Source organism: Cheilinus undulatus, linkage group 14 (genome assembly GCF_018320785.1).
Source record: "Cheilinus undulatus linkage group 14, ASM1832078v1, whole genome shotgun sequence".
Lineage (NCBI taxonomy): Eukaryota > Metazoa > Chordata > Actinopteri > Labriformes > Labridae > Cheilinus > Cheilinus undulatus.
In genome coordinates this window covers 4,124,350-4,145,803 of record NC_054878.1, presented here as the reverse complement: position 1 = coordinate 4,145,803, position 21,454 = coordinate 4,124,350, and the positions used below count along the sequence as shown (strand labels likewise).

The 21,454-nt window shown below is 39.2% G+C and overlaps 4 non-coding genes and 1 pseudogene across 4 annotated transcripts; 3 read left to right on the top strand and 2 right to left on the bottom strand.

The window, feature by feature from the left end:
• Positions 1-1,645: 1,645 nt before the first annotated feature.
• On the bottom strand, positions 1,646-1,754 carry LOC121522042 (annotated as a pseudogene).
• Positions 1,755-1,880: 126 nt separating this feature from the next.
• trnad-guc lies at positions 1,881-1,952 on the bottom strand. Its single transcript has one exon. It is a non-coding gene; the product is annotated as a tRNA-Asp (tRNA).
• A 289-nt stretch (positions 1,953-2,241) lies between these two features.
• Positions 2,242-2,314, top strand: trnav-cac. The gene has a single exon. It is a non-coding gene; the product is annotated as a tRNA-Val (tRNA).
• A 3,131-nt stretch (positions 2,315-5,445) lies between these two features.
• Positions 5,446-5,517, top strand: trnad-guc. Its single transcript has one exon. It is a non-coding gene; the product is annotated as a tRNA-Asp (tRNA).
• A 126-nt stretch (positions 5,518-5,643) lies between these two features.
• On the top strand, positions 5,644-5,762 carry LOC121522016. Its single transcript, XR_005992941.1, has one exon. It is a non-coding gene; the product is annotated as a 5S ribosomal RNA (ribosomal RNA).
• The last annotated feature ends 15,692 nt before the right edge of the window (positions 5,763-21,454 follow it).

Sequence of the window (21,454 nt, the reverse complement as noted above, 5' to 3'; positions counted from 1 at the left end):
CTGTGTGTATGTGTTGGGGGTCATATTGTTTGGATACATTTATTTACACTTATTTAACTAGGAAAAACCACATTGAGATCAATAATCTCATTCAAAAGATTTTGCTTATCTGTGAGCGCATTGTGTTGAAATGAAAAATGCAATAAAGATAAAATTGTATTCAAAATGATCAATACGTCCTTCTGAAAAAAATAAACTAAAGCAAAGTTTCCACACTGATAATGTTTGAGCTACTACAGTACAAAGGGTTTCAAATGTCGTATAAATCTCAAGTAAAAAAAGTAAAAGAAACAAAGATATATGCTTCTGGACATTGTCAGCAAGAGAGAAAAGGGAAAAATGAATGACCAATAACAAAATAACCTAATATAACAGGTAAGAGACGTACCAAAGAATGCACGTTACCTATAACAGGCTAATTTGCAATTTTAGCAAAAATAACTCAGATCCTGCTCATTTTTGTCATCAAAACTTAATAACCCAATAAAACATGTAATATTAGCGAAGTAATATTAATAAATTAAGTTTAAAAAAAAAGCCAGACTTACGTTTGATTAGTTCGATTCGTTTTTGACAGTGTCTTGTCAAAAATGGCGATCACTCAACTGGCAAAACAACGGAGGTCTCTGTCCTGCTGCAAATGTTTCTCTGGCTGTCATTCTAACATCACTGTGGTCCTTACCTGTACCAAAAGGGTGAATCAGCGCCCCCCAAACCTCCATAGTGGCCGGAAATATATTACATCCGTAGTGATAAGAACTACCATAGAGAATGAATGGGAAAAGTTAAGGGAGTTAAGGACTACTATACGCGGTGCCCGCGCGAAAGGTCCCTGGTTCGAAACCGGGCGGAAACACCATCTATGCTCTTGGACTTCACGACTAAACTCCACATGCACTCTGTCAACCCATCACATGACCTGCTTATGGAGATTGGCTTTTGCGTCATGGACTGGGGCTTCATGTGAAAGCAATAGTCAGAGATTAATGATTTCCCTCAACCTCTCCATTTCTAATCTTTTTTCTGTTTGATCCTCCCTCTCTTGCCCTTTTCTTATTGTCCCAATCTTTTTTGTTTTCATCCTGAAGGAAACTGTTACCTCACTTGTATAGAATCATGCATTGCCTGTCTCAGCTTTGGAGTGGTGTCATTCTTAGTGAATAGTCATTAGCAGGTAGGGAACAGGCCAGTTGGCCAGCATTTGAAGAGAGATCGGTAAAGAAAGTAGCTAAAACACGCCTTTCATGGCAATGTGAGCATTTTTGTCTGTTTCCGTAGTGAAGTGGTCATCACATTTGCCTAACACACGAAAGGTCCCTGGATCGAAACTGGGCGGAAACAGGCTGCTGAGCCTTTTAATGGGGCATGTCCTTAGGTAAAGGACATTAAAGGTCAACTAGACAAAATCAAGAGACAGCCAACACTACTGAAGCACTAGACCAGCAGCACCCTCTTCAAGAGACAACTCTGTGTACAAACGCACCATTTCAAGAGCTGCCGGCCTCTGCAGAAAATGTGTTGGCACTGACGCCACGACACATTTATCAACTTGGCTGTTTTCTTGGAGAGGACACTGTTTGGGCATAGGAGACACACTTGAGAAAAAAATTGGCCCTCTTCGAGAAGAATATTTTGGGGGGAAAAATGCTTACAGCACCTGGTATTCCCAGGCAGTCTCCCATCCAAGTACCAACCAGGCCCAACCCTGCTTTGCATCTGAGATCAGACGTGCTCAGGGTGGTATGGCCGTAAGCCACAACTCTGTGTACAAGCGCACCATTTCAAGAGCTGCCAGCCTGTGATCCCAGCTCAAGATGAGAGCCAGCTTGGAGCCCCAGTTATGACATGTACAGGCTTAGCTGCTGACGGACAGCATAAGTCTCCCCGTCGGGGAATCGAACCCCGGTCTTCCGCGTGACAGGCGGAGATACTGTCCACTATACTAACGAGGACTCATGTAAGCCTTGTTGCTTGTTGCCCGCCCACGCCCAGATAACTGTGTTTCAGTTTAGCAGCAATGCATAGACATCCAGAGGCCAGCATGACCAACTACGGTATCCAATGTACTACAAGCAGCAACTCCAGTGCCTAATACCGCCTGCTGCACAGTCCACGAAGCACAATAGGTCACCAGAGTTGCAGCCAGTGTTTAAGGTCTCAAGTCTCCAAATGTTAGGATGAGGTCATTGGGGTGCTACGTGAATGGAGTCACGCCCCTAGTGTGCATCAAATACACAGCCAGTTTCTGTAGTGTAGTGGTTATCACGTTCGCCTCACACGCGAAAGGTCCCCGGTTCGAAACCGGGCGGTAACACCATCTATGCTCTTGGACTTCATGACTAAACTCTACATGCACTCTGTCAACCCATCACATGACCTGCTTATGGAGATTGGCTTTTGCGTCATGGACTGGGGCTTCATGTGAAAGCAATAGTCAGAGATTAATGATTTCCCTCAACCTCTCCATTTCTAATCTTTTTTTCTGTTTGATCCTCCCTCTCTTGCCCTTTTAGGCTATGCAACAACAACATTTAACCAAATCTAACATTCACTGTAAGTTTACAGAAGAATATAATGTATTATTTTATGAGTAGGGGGCACTAGATGACAGTTTAAGATGATGTCAGTGGTGCATTGTACATTATTCCTACTGGTAATGACTTTATTTTTTACTATGATGGTTTGATATTTGATTATATGAGGATGGGGTACTTTTAATAATGATATTGCTTCATTGTACCTTATATTCCTTGAAAAATGTTTATCACAGTGCTCAGGATTGTTATTTTTTGGACCAAATAGTTAAATAGAGTTGTTCAGCAAGAAGCCATTGACTTGAGTGGTATACATTTCAGAATTGTATGTTGTAATGAGGCCACTGTCACCACCATCAGAGGGAGTTTTATTTGTTTTAAATGAATATGCTTACAATATGTTTCTTCAGTGCTGTTGAGTTATTAAAGTAATAGTCTCTTTTAATACTAAAATATGTTTGTTAAATAAAAAAAACATTACTTTTTCTATCTAGACTAAAAGTAAACATTGTATGATGTTAGATCTTTTAAAGTAGTACACATGAAAAAGTATAAAAGTGAACAAAAGTGAATATACAACATTTAACAGCGTATATGTGTACTAAGAATCCCAGATAATTATTTAAAACTCTAAATACATATTAGACCAAATAAATTTTTAAAAAAATGGCTTTTTATTGTGTCTGACGGTGTTGACAAAAACAAAGTAATAACCAGAAAACACCTATTTTATAAAAAAAATACAAAATCAGGAGGTTGCACCGGTATATTGCTGAACAGCCAAGACCTTAATCTATAATGATATACCTTCAGATTTTGTAATTTGACTTACTTTTTATTTTCAAAATTTAAACCTGTTTTATCCAAATTCTCAAGAATCAGTGCCTCAATAAAATGTTATTAATTATACACACCTTTTATACTCCATTATTACCTCACAAAGTGCTTGTCATGGAAAGAGAACAAGTGTAAAATAAGGGTATGGGTAGTCTGTAACAGGTGTTTGTAAATAAATACTACAGTAAATTATGTGTAAGCCTGGGTCTAACTGCCATGAATAAAGAATATTTGATTCTAATAATTAAGAGTCATTTATTTATTCATCTATCCACAGTCTGCATTCCTGACTGGAAGCCTTCCTTCATCTACTCTCAGCCGTTCACCTGTGACTCAGGAGGACACGATGAGCTGGGCCATATGAGAAGACTGGGATCCTGGAAAATCAACAGCAGCAGCAGAGGAAGATGACCAGGAACTGTTTAACCTGTGCTCTGCCAAAGCCCAGGTGTCTTAGGGATAGTTCTTTATTTAGTTTCTTTAGTCAGACATCAACTATGAATCATAAGAGTTTAATAATAAAGAGCACGTTCACATACAGAGGACAAGGACAGGCATTTCCACAGTTTTCCATAGGAGAAAAAAATGCAATAAGGGACAATATTCACTACTGGAAAGCAGTGTCTCCTGTTGTTCACTATGTGTTTTTTGCACTTTTATGTTTTACGTATATAAGAGCTCACCTTAAAGGTCAGTTATTTGTTTACCATGTGCAACTATTTGTTACTGTGAAAAATATTTGACTGTTCCTTAAATGTCGGCAGCCTTTGGTGATTCATTTTAAGCACCTTAATAACACAATTGCAGTGAAATGTAAATTATTATCAGCTCTGCTTTTTTTGCATCCTGTGAATGGCTGTGTAGTTTTATCACTGTCTAATAAAAAATCTTGAAGGCATTACTGTTCTGGTGTCTTTACTTGCTATTGGTACTAAAACAAGACTCACAAGATTTACTCAGGGACTTTAGTCCTTTGAAACCTGAAGCATTTACAGCAGTAAGAAAAAGCAAATATTAATATGGCTGTAAAATAAAAAAGTAAATCAACAGATATAGTTATTAAACAATGGCCATGGTTATTTAACTGCACTGCAGATAATTTACCTGACTGTTTAATGTTTAATATTTGAAGACTTTATATTTAATAGGGTTGTTATTAAGGACTTTTACTTGTTTTGCTGCATTTTCAAAGTGTGCTATTTTTGACCAAAACAGAGGATCACCACTAAGAAATAGCTAGCCTAGTGAAAATGTTAACTAATACTCATTTGCATCTCACCACTGTCTTAATTTAATCATTTTAATAGTAACACTGAAGCTAATTTTGGAGAATATGCATAATTTCAATGTTACATTATATATTATATTATATATAAATTGAGAGTGCCACTCTACTCTCTGGGCCAGATTTGAATCGTTTTGTGCCAGGTTTAATGCATAAGGTGTGTGTAATTAATTAAAATATGTTTACTTAAAGTCAACAAACTTTACATAGTTACACTAAGTCAGTATTTTATTTCCATTTAAATAGATAAAGAATTAAAACACTTGTCCCTAAATATATGTATGTAATTGCGTTAATCATCAAAGTTTATCCACTTAAAGATGCACTGACAATCCATGAAGTAATTCTGGATCCGTTCTTAGAAATTCTGTTTGCCTTGAGCTGGTTTCGAACCCACACCTGTCTGAAAAGCCACCTGTTCACTGATTTTTTCTTCTTCGGCTATCCGCAGCTGGCCTCCACGTTTGAGGCGAACGTGATAACCACTACACTATGGAAACTGGCTGTGTGTTTGATGCACACTAGGGGAATGAATCCATTCACATAGCACCCCAATGACCTCATCCTAACATTTGGACACTTGAGACCTTAAACACTGGCTGCAAACCTGGTGACCTATTGTGCTTCGTGGACTGTGCAGCAGGCGGTATTAGGCACTGGAGTTGCTGCTTGTAGTACATTGGATACCGTAGTTGGTCATGCTGGCCTCTGGATGTCTATGCATTGCTGCTACACTGAAACACAGTTATCTAGGCATGCAAAGGCAACAAGTAGAATCACTTGCGTGAGTCCTCGTTAGTATAGTGGACAGTATCTCCGCCTGTCACGCGGAAGACCAGGGTTCGATTCCCCGACGGGGAGACTTATGCTGTCCTTCAGCAGCTCAGCCTGTACATGTCATCACTGGGGCTCCAAGCTGGCTCTCATCTTGAGCTGGGATCACAGGCTGGCAGCTCTTGAAATGGTGCGCTTGTACACAGAGTTGTGGCTTACGGCCATACCACCCTGAGCACGCCCGATCTCGTCTGATCTCGGATGCTAAGTAGGGTTGGACCTGGTTAGTACTTGGATGGGAGACCGCCTGGGAATACCAGGTGCTGTAAGCATTTTTCCCCCCAAATGTTCTTCTGGAAGAGGGTGCTGCTGCTTCAGCAGATTGCCGCTATTTTCTTGAGTGTGTCTCCTATGCCCAAACAGTGTGGTCTCCAACAATACAACCAAGTTGATAAATGTATCGGGGCGTCAGCCCCAACACATTTTCTGCAGAGGCCGGCAGCTCTTGAAATGGTGCATTTGTACACAGAGTTGTCTCTTGAAGAGGGTGCTGCTGGTCTAGTGCTTCAGTAGTGTTGGCTGTCTCTTGATTTTATCTAGTTGACCTTTAATGCCCTTTACCTCAGGACATGCCCCATTAAAAGGCTCAGCAGCCTGTTTCCGCCCGGTTTCGAACCGGGCACCGCGTATAGCAGTCCTTAACTCCCTTAACTTTTCCCATTCATTCTCTATGGTAGTTCTTCTCACTACGGATGTAATATATTTCCGGCCACTATGGAGATTTTGGGGGCGCTGTTTCACCCTTTTTGGTAAAACTAAGGAGACTCCGTTTCTAAGGTAAGGTTTGGATGACAGTCGGGGCAGGAAATGCAGAAGGACAGAAAATGAAGCTAAATATGTATTTCATCGTGACTTTTGGACATTTCCATTTTGAAGTCTCCAACTAATCAAACGTAAGTATGGCTCTTTTTGTTCTCTTTGTTTATTTACAGACGTTCATATTGTTCAGCCTGTTTTTAAGTAGTTTATTTAAGTTTTATTGACAAAATCTGACCAGCGATCGATGTATGCTAACCTAGCGATGTTTTTGATTAAAGATAGTTCACGTTTATTTTAGTGTTACACCGCTGTTAGCCGTGACATTAATGTAAAACATTTTTGTTATTGATCATGACTAGAATTAATATCATTATTATATCTGTCTGTTCTGCTGGCTGTATCATAGACATTCTTGCCTCATTCTCATTTCTTCTTGAAATTCATATGAATTTTGAAACCTTTTGTTCCATTATTTGTTAATAAATTCTCTTAATGAATATTTTACTGCAGTTCATTTAGGATTTTTTTTTTTGTTGTTGTTGAATGATAATCAATAAAATGTTATTAATTATACACACCTTTTATACTCCATTATTACCTCACAAAGTGCTTGTCATGGAAAGAGAACAAGTGAAAAATAAGGGTATGGGTAGTCTGTAACAGGTGTTTGTAAATAAATACTACAGTCAATTATATGTAAGCCTGGGTCTAACTGCCATGAATAAAGAATATTTGATTCTAATAATTAAGAGTCATTTATTTATTCATCTATCCACAGTCTGCATTCCTGACTAGAAGCCTTCCTTCATCTACTCTCAGCCGTTCACCTGTGACTCAGGAGGACACGATGAGCTGGGCCATATGAGAAGACTGGGATCCTGGAAAATCAACAGCAGCAGCAGAGGAAGATGACCAGGAACTGTTTAACCTGTGCTCTGCCAAAGCCCAGGTGTCTTAGGGATAGTGCTTTATTTAGTTTCTTTAGTCAGACATCAACTATGAATCATAAGAGTTTAATAATAAAGAGCACGTTCACATACAGAGGACTAGGACAGGCATTTCCACAGTTTTCCATATGAGAAAAAAATGCAATAAGAGACAATATTCACTACTGGAAAGCAGTGTCTCCTGTTGTTCAGTATGTGTTTTACAGTCCTTGTGTTAGTGATCTGTCTCCTTCATCCAGAATTATTTCTAACAGGAGAGCGGCTGTTATTTTATTATACATCCCAGAGACAGTTAAGACTGTTTCTAACCATAAGGTTGTCAAAATATTTGATACATAAATACTTTTTAATCCCAGATCTTTTGAAAAGCTCTGGGGATGATAATGGTAAGTGATTCCTCATATAACTGACCAAACCTTTAAAAACATGGCATGAACATGGTAAGAACACCTACAATGAAATATTCCCCGTATATTTATTTGTATGGTATGTGGGCGCTTGCTGTCATTTATATGTGGTTAGAATGATAAAAAAAGATGAGATGGTATAAGGAGGATCTGTTGTGGGGGAAGAGGCGGACGTGCACGTATGGATTAGGGCCTGAAAAGAAAAGAAACACGTCGTCCATAAAATACGTAAAAATAAGTTAAAAAAAGATGCTTGCGTGTGGCGAGGAGCGGACGAGGCAGTCTTTCCCTGTTGGATCAAGCTTCTCTTGGATCTGGTGAGATCGCCTCTTTTTGTAACTTTTTTGTCTGGTATACCAGTTAAAAAGCGATTGATCGCATGTTTTAGTTTTTTGCCCATTTTGCCGTGTGGACCTTTTGTGGTTTTCTCTGTGGAGACAAGCGGACTAGGAACTGAGTTGCATTTGCGTTTTCAATGGATTTCCAAGCTTAAAATGACTTAAAACACTTAAAAGCTCTCGGATAAGGACTAGCTTGCATCTTTTGTTAGAATAGGACTTTTAGGTTATTTTGAATTTATAAAGACTGATGTCAGATCTGTGTTGTTGTTGTAATCAACTTGTGATTTAACAGGACACGACGTGTGCTTACATTCTGGGGAGGTGTTGATTTAATGTGAACCGCTTTAAATTTATGACGTTCTCTGGAGAGCTTTATTGATTATATTCATTCAGAGTTGTTGTTTATTTCGTGGTCAAATATTCTTTAGCATTTAAAGGTTTTTTATTTTCCTTAAAAGATCCCCCTTGTGTGTTTAAGGCTGACTTGGAAAAGGTGAAGTGTTACAGCTTGTTCTTTATTTGATGGACTAAAAACGTGCCCAATCCTCATGAGTTATTAGACACAGAAAAATCACTGCAGTTATTCCAAAAAAAGCAATTAATTACAACCAGTTAGAAAGTTGCATGTTCCAGTTTCCAGCTCAGCATTACATTACATCACACATTCCTCCTTTTCTCCCAGGTGTGATATAAAAAGGTTCCTTTTCTGGAGCAGCTTTCTATAATCATCCAACTAAAAAAGTCTGCATTAAAATGAGACATTTTCATATTCTATCCCTTAAGTCATCATAAATTTGGACAAAACCTACCAAAAATGAATAAATATATGAATAAATGTCAGAAAGAGACTCACATATCACAGAGAATGAAACTCTTCTATGTATGTAATTTTTATAAAGAACAGTGATTTCTTGTATTGAAACTGCCATTTAGAGTTATCAAATGAATATTTGATCATTTTGATCTGGACTGAAGTTGTTGAAAAGAGTTAATCCAAAAAGAACTGGTGAATTTTCTTTCTATAATTTTTAATGAATGATTTTCACAGTGAACATTTTTGTCTTGATTGGCTGAATAGAGTGCAAAATTTGTTCACAGTTAACTATGGGCATACATTTTTGAAGAAAAATATAGAAAAATGTTCCAACAAAAATCCCAGAATTTGCAGCGACTAAGACAAAATCATCACTAAATAAAAGTGGAAAATTTCCCCCATGTGGACAAAAATGTCCAGAGTGATAAATGAGGGTTAATCAGTGTAAAACGTTAAAGATAATTTAATCAAAATAATACTACAGTAAATAGATATGACGTTTTTGTACTTTACAGGGCCAGTAGTAATGGTCAGAGACACTGTTTGCTGTCGTAGGTGATTCTGTTTGTGCTGAGGTCACTGAAAATATAAAAAATACAGAAATGATCAGCTTTGAGTATTAAATATCCTAAAAAATTCCACTTTAGCTTCAGGATCTATTCTTTTTGATCATGCAAAGCAAAACAACTTTTTTTTTTCTTCTACCAACTGTTTTCTTTAACCCTTTAAACGACGACACACACATATATCCCTAGGGGACATTTTCTGCACCTACTTTAAATGCGGATATTCATGATTTTTTTTTTTTTTTTTTTTTTTTAATTTGTTGTGTTTTTTAGTTATCACCTCCAGCTCTGATCATGACATAGCAAATCTTTGGTCATTTTCATGATTTTATATGTTTTAACCTTTTTAATGCCAGTGTATTCAATTTTCAATTCAGCAAAATGACATATTTTCCAAAAAAAAAAAAAAAATGCGAACTGGATTTTTCAAGTTTATTATCAAAGCATTTTTTTTTTCTGTACAGTCCAGAAATGGTTGGAAATTATGCCGAAGATGTCCTAGGACACATTTTCACCCTTACTTTATACGGTTATATTCATAATTTCTTTTGTTTTTTTTATTGATTTTTTGTAATCACCTCCAGTTCTGATCATGACAAGGCAAATCTTTGGTAATTTTCAGGATTTAAAATCATAATTGATAATTTAATCAATATAATTAATCAAATAAATTCTGAGTGTCTTATTGACAGCGAATCACCGCGTCATTTTCACAAGTGTGAAGTGCCAGCCCTCCTCCCAAAGATAATATTTATTACTTTAGTTGGGATAGCACAAATGAACGCTCTGGGATCCTAGACAAAATTACGCTAAACTTTTTATTTTTCCTGCAGGTGCATCTTTGAAGAATCGTTAGATCATCCCATATTTATAAAATATAATTTAATTTCTTTCAACAAATATAAGATGTCAAGTGAGGTTATGACATGGTGCAATATGATATGATTGATAAGACAAGTAGGCGTTAGTGGGGCTTTCATAGTGCGATCTGACCCCCAATTTCCATAAACAACGTCAGTGCCGTGCTCCGCAGCGCCGCAGTTTTGCTCCAGCTGAAGAGGAGCAAGCTCATCCACTGGCAGCGTGTCTAGAGCGCCGTGCTGTGGCGTGCAGACCTGGTCACAGGGCAGAAATCACCGGAGATCTACGAGCTCACATGGGAATAGTATGTCAACAGCGGATTATTTGACCTTTTTAGTGTGAAACAAAAATAAAATTCAGACCTGCAGTGTATCTCAACAAAACGTGTTGAAGTGGCGCTTCAGAGATGCAATTTCTCATTACTAACATGCACAACCCAAGTTTATTTTCATATCAACACCCACAGACATTTTTTATTTCATTTTTATGTCTTTATTTCACAGATCTATTTAAAATCCCAGTTATAATGTCTTTTCAAGCCCTACAGATACACGCTTGGCCCAAAAAGGATAATGGTGCCATCTAGTGGTTAGTAGTAAAAATTGCAAGTCTAAGGTTCCCATTCAAGAGTGCATTACAGATAAAGGCAGTAACAGTGATACATGGTATTGCAAATTTGCAATCAAAATAAGTAATTATAAAGGGTGAGTATTTTTTCTATGCACAATACCAAACAGGTCAACATCATGATTTGGCCTGAAAAATAAAAATGAGCAAAAATGCGCATCTTTGTGCAATTACATGCCAATCGCATCAACAGAACACAAATTAGGTCGAGAATTACAAAACAGAATGCAAGAAATGTGCCCAGGTATACCTAAGGGTTTATGACAAAGAAGTTCATCCTTTAGACCAATGATAAAGCTGTTTAACGTACGTGTCTGTTAGCAGTATTTATCCTGTTTAAAATAAAAGTCTTACTGGATCCATTACGGTGGCCCAAACTGTTCTGTTTTAAGAAAACAGCTACAAAAGATTTAACAAGGCAAATTAAGCAAACATAATTAAATTTACACACTTTTCCAGCAGTGAGAAAAAAACAACCTAACTCTACCAAACACCAAAAATACCAGTAAATACAAAAATGTGCCAGAATATCATGAGAATGGACATGAGAAAATATCTGAAAATACCAAAGACATCCCCAACCTCCTCAGTTTGCACAAACATCTCATTCTCTAAATTTACAAAACAGACCATGACACAGGACAATGCTGCCCCCTTTCTACCAGAACCTTTTATTGACTGTGGCTAAGTCAGCTGAGAGGTCGAGGTGCTGATCTCCAGCTCCTGATGTCACATGTCAATGTTTTCTCGGACAACACAATAATAGCTACAGCTCTCTGCAGATGATGTGGCTCTGTTGGCATTTTCAGCCAGACAGATGGCTATGGTAAAGGGCAACACCTCCAAGATGGTTCTCTGACAGAAAACAGTAGACAGCTCTGTCCAGGTGGGGGGTTGAGTCGATGCGCTAAGAGAAGCAGTTAAAGAATCTGGGGGTCTCGTTCAGGAGTGGGGTAGAACAGAGCGTAGGATTGACTGGTGGGTTGGAGCAGCATCAGCAGTATTTCAGACGTTGACCCTCAGGGTGACGGGAGGAGGAGTTGATGAAACTGTAAGAAAAGATTCATGGGGTTAGTAAGTAAAGCTTAAAATCAAGAGCTTTTTCTGCATGAAAAATTAAGTTTGTTCCATGTACACATATCAGTTGATAAGTTATTTTATTATGTTGGTCTAAGTGAAAATAAAGAAAACAGTCTTAACTCAGTAATATCGATTTAAGCAGACATTTCTGCTGCTGACTTAACATAGAAGTGTATTCAGTTAGTACAGCTTAAAAATCTCGTAAGCATCCTTTAAAAGCTGAGAACAAGGCTGACGTGCTGGGACATGTTTTGCTGTCAGACCGCGCCCGTCACAAGAAACGGAGGGAAGCACAGAAAAGAGGGAGAATCGTGATTTTGCACAGAACTTTACTAAACTTTAAGGCTTGGTGAGTACAATTTTGCCTTGTTTTATTCACAACAGCTAACAACTATCAACACACACGGCAAGAAATCATTTTTACACCGCACTAGCGGCAAGCAGTGGTAACGTTTAGGCTGGCAACATTAAACTTTTAGCTAATTGGTGTAGTAATTAGATCATAACATTAGTCTGCCTGCTGTGGTGAGAAAATGGAGAGGGACTTGGTGCAGACATGAACCCAACTGTCATGAATTTTAACCACGTTTCCCACCGGTTTGTCAGTTTGCAGCGTGATATACGGGGCATTGCAGGACAGGAAGTGTCAGACTTGATGCTAGAACTCAATAAACTGTGTGCGATTGTTGCAATCTCGTGCCAAAATTCAGCGCTCGTTTTACTATCTCGGACACAAAACAAGCGGGACGGAGGTTCATACACAACTTTAGTGGATTATCCAGTTGCATTTGAGAACTTTCGCTCATGATACTGAGTCAAAGCATCCCAGCACATCCCTGCTTATTTCACTAGGATGGCTACATACTGAACGAGTTACAACAGCATGGCTTCACAATAAAAAGGTACAAGACAGGCCACCACGCAGTCCAGACCTGTCTCCAATTGAAAATGTACGGACCACAACAACAGAAACCCAACACCGATCATCCTCTGACTGGAACAAACCATATCAGCCTAAAGCTTTGTCAGATGTCTCTACCTGATGACAGACATGGAATCTGACCAGTCTATCAGCTTTTATGATTAAACTGTATGGAACCCTTCCTTACAAAAGAATAGAAACACTTTTACTCACACCAGTGTAAAATCAACAGATAATCTTTTCCTCCTTGTCCTGAATCACAGGTAGTCATCTGTGCTGATAAAGTGCCTACCTGTGAGGCTGGTTTTTAACTGGCAGCTCAGTCCTTCCTTTGTGTCTACATTGATGCATCCACATGTGTTGTCAATAATGGCATCACAGGCTCTGTATTTGTTGCACTCGTCAGCTGACCAAGCATAACCCGGCTCACATCGGCACTCAAATCCAGTTTCTTTGGGAGAACACACTTTGGGAGGAAACAGCAGCGTATAGGTTTATTAGAGGTTGGATCAAGTTGGACTATTTCTAAATCAAAATGAAGAAAAACAGAGGGCATACCTGTTGTGGTGGGGCTTTCAGGATCAGAAGCCTTAGCGACAGCTGTAAAAGACATGAAAAAGACATTAGATAATTTAGTGTGAAATCACATCAGCATGCACAAGAAACAGACAAAAAAGGCTATGGGGGTGACAAAAACTGTGAATGGCTGTTTGCCTAGTTATCAGTTAGATTTGTGTTTGGGTGGTGTTAGGTTTTAGAGTGGCACATTACTCTTCATGATAACTGCTACTAAACATCTTATTGTATTACACACTGAAAGATCAGCAGCGACTTTAGAATCAGTCTTCAGGGGAGCTAAGGTCCTAAAGACTTGGACATTCTGCAGGTTTTTAGCACAGAGAGGTCTGGTGGTGTAACCCTGTGCAATGTTATGCATTACTGTAATCACATTACATTTGTCTGTTACACAGTAGTGCTGTTATAATAAACTTAATAAAAAATAGGAGCACAGAAAAACAAATCAAGCGTCCCTTCTAAAGTGTAACACTCACTGATTCAGGCGACTGACACGTTAGCTTGAGTTCATGCAGAGGGGACAGAGATCATCTTTAAAATCATGGAGCTATGAGCACTGCTTTGAATTTGTGGCACAAAAGGGAAAAAAAATGTGCCAATGAAGTGCAAACTATGCCCAGAAACAACTCTCCACTGCTGTGAACTCTACATTGAATCTTCCAAACACCTGCAAAGACATAACCTTGCAAAGCAGATGGATACACCTGTTTCCTTGTTTTTCACTGGTGAATCCATCTTGCAAAGCTCCCATCTGAACCGTTTGGGCCTGGTTGGAAAGTGACAGGACCAATCGGCAACGAGGGGCAGTACTTTCAGGTGCAGCAGAGTCATTACGTAAACAAGCAGCAGCAAGAGCTGGTGCAGTTATGGAGGAAGAGATTAGCGTGGATGCTGCTAAAGTGCCAGTTTTATCAGAACTTGACAACATTTCTTTGTTAAAAGAAGAACAAAAATGTCAGTGAGTTGTTTTCTTTTCAAAAACCACAAAAGTCGAGTACTTACATGTCTATAGTCGCCATGTTTCATGTTATTCCCAGTCTATGGTTATTCCTCAGTAGCTGCGCATGCACAGCTCAATAGCAGCTTCGTCACGTGTTTTGTTGCTCTGATTGGCCCGTAGAGATGTGATGGACAGAACGTTCACCCAATCACACTCTGAGTTTTTTTCAAAGCCTCTGTCTTTTCTCAAACGTTTCCTTTTGAAGCTTCACACATCCATCTGGCATGTCAGGTTAGCAAAGACATCAACCTAACATAAAGCTAAAAGCTAGACCCCAAAACCTCAGTGAGGCTCAAGATAACAGCATAATGCCGACACCTACCAAGTGTTACCGGCTCCAGGATTGCACACTGAGACCAGCTGAGAACAGAGAGCTGCGTGTGTAGCGTGTTCTGTTCATTAAAAGGAACTCTGCATGATCAGACCAGGTCATCTTGTTGAATAGATATTTGTATCTCTCTTATACATATTGATCGATAAAACTCACTAGATATCTGCATTTTGAGTAATTTGACTTTATAAATTCACCAGGAGGCTGCCATGTGCTGTGACATCACAGTTCCACGGCGCTCGCCGTTTCTATGTAGTTACTGCTGTTGCATACTGGCAGCCAGAGTTACGGCTGCATCTCAGAGAAGCAGCATGTCTTACGCACGGAGATTTCTAAAATTTAAGGTCTCTTCTATTTTTAATTTGCACCACGAGCGGTTATCTGTCTGTCTAGACAGGAAAACGATAAATGCAGAGCCATACTTACCTTCTTGTAGCAAATACTTATGTCCATATCTGCAGAATATGTTTGAAATCCTTCTTTTGATGAACCAGATAAAGGGCACAAGCTAAACACTTCAGTTTAAGAAAGTTGTTCCCTGAACTTCTACTCTTTATGAAGCTTTCTGTTTCCACGCCGTTCAGGTAAAGATAAACACAGAACCAAAGCACTTCTGGTTTGGGCTTTTCCAAGGTAAAGTCCACTTTAGCATTTCTCTGGAGAAACTCTGTTTGTATGCACATACTGCCTTTATTTTGAAAAGCTCCCGGCACACTTCCGCTATACACTGAATCCAGTCCCTTGCAGGGACTTTTATTGAGGTGAAACTAGGAGTAATGACAGAGCTTTGACAGCAGGGAGACAAAACAACACACAGTAAACTGGTGTCTGGTATGAAAGCTGCAAGCAGAAAAACTGTCTGAAAAATGGTTAGTAGCAACGAAAATCACTGCGGCACTGTGACGTCACACGGACCAAAACATGGCGGCCTCCTGGTGAGTTTATGAGCCCAAATTTACTCAAACTGCAGATATCTGGGATATTTAGTGAGTTTTTTTTTGTTCAATATACATTTGAGAGATACAAATATCTATCCAACAAGATGAACTTGTCTGATCATGCAGGGTTCCTTTTAAGAATCATGTTTATAACCTGCAATCTTGTAAATATTCTGATAAATTAAATCTTAAGTCTGTTGTTTAACCATGGCATGAAAAATAGGAATGCTGATAATACAAAAATAGCCACTAGGGCTGGGAAATTCATTATTAAGTAGATATAACTGCAATATGACCTGATGCAATTTTCACATCACAAACCGTGCAATAGTTCCTAAACCTGCAATGTGTCAAAATACCAATTTGACACTTTTTTCCACCAGATATTTAATGCTCTACACCAGCATTACTCAACCCTGCTCAACCAAAGAGCCAAACTGTTTAAAAATGCCATTGCAAGAGCCACAATGTAAGAGGTGAAAAGTGGCAAAAACTGATTAAAATGGCAATGAAAATAAGTTAAATGCGGCAGATAATGGTGACAAAGAGTGGCAAAGAGGGGTGAAAAGGGCCAAAAAAGGGTGAAAAGTGGAAAAACAGGGAGAAAAAGTGTTAGAAATGGGTAAGAAGTTACCAAAAAGGAGCTGGCCTACAGGTGGCAAAAAATAACCAAAAAACAGCAAACACATGGCAAAAAATTTGTATAAAAGTGACTTAAATGGGCAAAAATTGGGGAAAAATTGCAGAAAAAGCAGGAAAGAGTGGCACGAATGCTGAAAACAGTGACATTTAATGGCATTACGCAGCTTAAATGGGTGAAAAGTGGCAAAAAAAAAAGGAAAACATCAGCAAACAGCAAAAAGCAGGAGGCAAAAAAACTGGTGTCAAAAATGGAATAGAAGTAGTAAAAATGGGCAAAAAGTGGCAAAAGAAAATGGCAAAAGTGGGCTTGAAGCAGTATAAATGGATTTAAAGTGAAAAACAATAGAAAAAATTGGCAAAATAATGCAAATAAGGGCAATGGAAATTTACAGACAAAAATAATGGTTTGAAAATTAAAGCCAACTGTATTAATGTGGGGAGTCACACTGACTAATGTGATTTGTAAAGGATCAAAGTTTCCCCTTTTTAAAGGTTTTCTGGAGGAATAATAGTTCAAATCAAGACAAAAGAGCCACATGTGGCTCTAGAGCCACGCTTCGAGTATCACTGCTACACATTATGCAAAAATTCTAGTGTCTTTTTAACAAAAATCCTACTTTCCTGTTCATGTATATGAACATAAAACAAAAAGTAAGGCAATTTGTGTTTGGTACATTATTTCTTGTAACAATGCTTCTTGGTAATAAATCTTTTACCGTTGGAAAGTCTGTTTATTACCCTTTTAAATGATGCCACATTTGTAAGGATCATGCATTTGTGGGATGAGCAGCAGAGCTGAGTATGTGGGTTGTGCCCATGAAAAATGTGCCAGATCTTCTCTGCCAATGCCAAACAGCTGATTTTACCATTGACTCTTGTTGGGTGTTTGATGGATTGGATGATTGAAGAACAAGACATATTGACAATTTAACAAGTTATTCATTTAACAATCAGGAGCCTCAGTAGTGTGTGGAAGAACCATACACAACCAAATTTACATAAACAATGTCAACCTTTTTATAGACTTTTAACTAACTTGTAACTTTAAAAGAAATGAAATTTCAAGACCTTTACACAAGCTCAATTTTCAACAACAACAGTAGGTAACAACAAAGCTGAGATAAACAGGCCTGTGGCGGCAGGTATGGTGGAGGAAATGCTACCTTCTGTGGCCTCCACATATTTTTCTGTCAGCTGCGGTTTTGTCAGATTTCTACAACTTTGTTGGCACCTTTTCCTGCGTTTCCTTATGCCTTTTACCACATGAAATAGTGCCATTAAATTATACTGCATTTATGTGGAAATATGTAAGGTTTAGAATTAGTTGGTATTGTTAAAGACAATTAAGTTATTGTAGCTCTCACGTAATGCAAAAGTAATATAACTAGTAACTTTTAGCTGTGAGTCTCAGTGATGAAACTCATTACATTTTTTTAGAAAGTAACTGTAATGGATTACTTTTTTGAGTAACTATCCCAATACTGGTTTTATTTTAATATTTGCACCAGGTACTACTGGCACTACTTTATGCAATACAAGGTGTAAGGATACATGAGTAATGCCAACAAAAGCAGTGGCTTAGTGTAGATGTTAATCAGCAGCCAGTTACATCTGTCATGTTTGATGTTCGGTCAAACTGTGTTAATAAAGTTAACTGAAGAGAGACACTGCCTCCTAAAAATTCTACATAACACTACAGTTAGTACAAATCCCTATTCTAATGAGGAGAACAGACACAACATGGCCTCCTTATGCTATTAGTACAAAAAAAAGGTGAAAATCAGAATGAAACAGAACCTCTCAGATATAATGTTAAGGACGAGGCCACAGGTAACATTTCCTCCACGGTATCTGCTGTCATGAGTCTGTTTACCTCAGCTTTAGTGGAGATAAATAGACTTATGTGACCTGTTGTTGAAAATCAAGCTTTGGCTGCTTGGTAGGTGTCGGCATCTAAAATAAATCTTGAGCCTCACTCAGGCTCTGGGGGTCTTTAGCCTCTAGCTTTGTGTGAGTCTGCTGCCTAACAGCAGATCTCCTCACATCTAGGGGTGTCTTATTTGAACTGCTCTGTCATTTCTCTCCACCTCTTTCTTTAGACTCGCATTAAAAGGGACGCTTGATTTGTTTACTCCATTCTCCTGTTTTTATACACATTTGATAAGTAATAAACTGTCATTTTATCACAGCTAATTTAATCTCTCACTCAATCCTAATTCATCCCAATACTCCTTTAGAAGGATTTAATAAGAATCCCTGACCTGAACGCGTCTGAAAATCTGCGAGGTGGTCTGAAGAGGACTGAGATTATTATCTGACAGATTTTGAGCTTTTTTGTGAGTCAGAGTCTAACCTCTCGTGTTGTTTTTAACATGAAATGTGGTCTGAACGACCGTGAATCTAGCATGGTAACAGTAAATCTCAGCAGCAGAAACATGGCCGCCATGGGAACACGCTCCACTGAAGCCTTCAGCTGAAATCTGATCAGGTGTTCAAACATGACTCACCTGCTCTTTTTTCTCTGGTATAGATGTTTGATGTTTTTGTTCCCATCATATCCTGGAAAAGATCAGTTTTCACATGACTCATTCAAACAGACAGAGAACTTTGCCTAAATCACACTTACTTGTTATTGAACCTTTGCAGTCTTACAGGCAGGACTACATTCAGAGAGTGTCATACCTGATTCTGCTGACTGCAGTAGTATATGATCAGGAGAATAAATATGCAGCCGACAGCCTTTGGCAGCCCCATCAAGACTGGAGAAAACAAACAAACAAGAGTTTGCCATGAAGCAGCTGATGAATGATAATATGTTATGTTATGTTATGTTATACATGCTTATCTAAGTGATGTCTATTAACTAGTCCTGTCAAATGGTTAAAATTTTTAATCAGATTAATCACAGCGTTGCTTTGGATTAATTTCGATTAATCATGATTAAATATCATTCATTTTAAGCCGGAAGTGCTTTTGGTGAAAAGAAAACTCCTTCCTGCAGAATGTGCATAATACTTTATGTTGGTCGACTGTTCCATCTTGTTTTTTTTGTACTCAAATTTCCCATCGAGAGGGCCTACGTTCTGTTCAGCGTCTTCCATATTGATTTGGTTGGTCACTACCGGATCAACGGCCCATTTGCACATGCGCAGCGGCATGCTTGACGGTAACCTTACTTGGACAAACTGCCTGAAATGCGTTGCCAGAGACGTTTGAGGGATTTTGAGTCATTCTGCACTGTAGATGGGTTAATTGTGTTAAAATTTTTAATCAGATTAAACATGATGATGGATTAATACGCATTAAAGCGTTAATTTTGACAGCCTCACTATTAACATCATCCTTACTTCTGTAACTACTACAACAGTTTAATCTAAGAGCAGCTCTAACCTGACACACCAGATGGATGTGTTTCACACATTCATCTGGGAAAGCTTCAATAGGAAACGTTTGGGAAAAGGCAGAGGCTTTGAAAATAACCCAGAGCTTGATTGGATGAATGTTCTGTCTGTCACATCTCTACGGGCCAATCAGAGCAACAAAACATGTGACATAACTGCTATCAAGCTGCACATGCGCAGCTACCAAGGAATAATGCGAATTTCCATCAAGAGAAACACAAAAAGGCCAAAAAAGAAGACCTCAGTCTCAACTACAACTCCTAGCTAGCTTTAAAGCTAACAACAACTGCCAGTAACTGCCACTGAACACTGCCTGATCAACAGGAGACTACTGAATGCTACCTATTATGGTAGCATGGGGCGGCGCGTACAAATGCAGCGGCCGGGCGCTCCATCACTAGCAGCAAAACAAAGCCCTACACTTACACCAGAACTGACATGCGTCTTTGAAGGAAGCGTGCCCACAGAGTTTACGTCTTTCCTGACATACATTATCCGGAAAACGGGGTGCTTGGAGACTGAAAGGAGGAGGACGCGGGGCAGCAGACACCTACAGCCGGGTGGGGAGGAGGCAGAGATGGCGTTGCGTGGGAAGGTGGAAGTGGGGCAAACAAGCCGGGCTGCAGGCTAGGCTAAGAGCCGCCCCACACAAACCTGCGGTACCAAGCTTCTCTCTCACGGCACCCGCTCCCTGGCCAGCAGGATGGACAACATGAGGCTGCAGATTTCTAACCACCGCTTGGACGACTGTATTTGCTGCTAGAAAGGAGATTGCCAAATTTAATTTCATTGTGATTTTACAATGCAATCACAATAAATGACTATCTAAATAGTTCTCTCTGTATCGTTACCATCCTAGCTGCTAATGCTAACACTGCATTGTTCCGCCTTCTATCACTAGTGGTGTACTCAAGACCACTATCCAAGACCAAGACTTGCCCGAGACAAGAGTGGACCGAGATTAAGACAAGACCAACACTTTTGGGGATCGAGATTGTCATTGTTGAGGTGCCTCATGTCAGAGTCTGCTTAGGGCCTCACTTTGGCCAGGGGCGGTCCTGGATCAAATTGTCCTTCACTGTATCATTATACCATCAGTATCATAGACAGATTTGTATTGTGATGGGGGATACACTAGAGTATTTGTTGCAATTATTCTTGCTTCACTAAGTGCTGCAAAGTGTCCTCCTTTTTGGTGCTGTGGACATGGCCACCCTAGTTACAACTGGTGTTTGGCGTTAGCTAATAGCCGTGTTATACTATGACTTTCAGCTGAATATGTTGGTTGTGGTGTTTATACATGTTATTTGGTTGAACATTAACCTGTTCTTCTTCTTATTCCTCTGAATTGACAGACTACGCAGTTTTGGCCCATTACTGTCCTCTACAGTCTGAAACTGTAACTGCTATTAAGGGGTGTCCCATTTCTAAGTCACCAGATGGCCTTTACACTTAGTTTTGAGGGGCGAGTTAAGACTGAGGGTTAAGGGGAGAATTGTGATTCAGCCCAAATCTGTGCATTCTCTGCTGCATTAAACATCCTTAACAAATGAATAACTAAAGTCCAGTTAAGTGTGTGATGTAAAATGAACTTGTTAACCTTTTTTTTTTGGGCCGGCTGTCAGGAGGGAACAAATGTACAACTGTACGGCTCCACAAACATGGACTCAAACTCCGACATGCAGGACAGGACACCATTGTAAAAACTTCCTGGATTTACCTCTGTGAGTCAGGGACCAGTTAGATGACTTG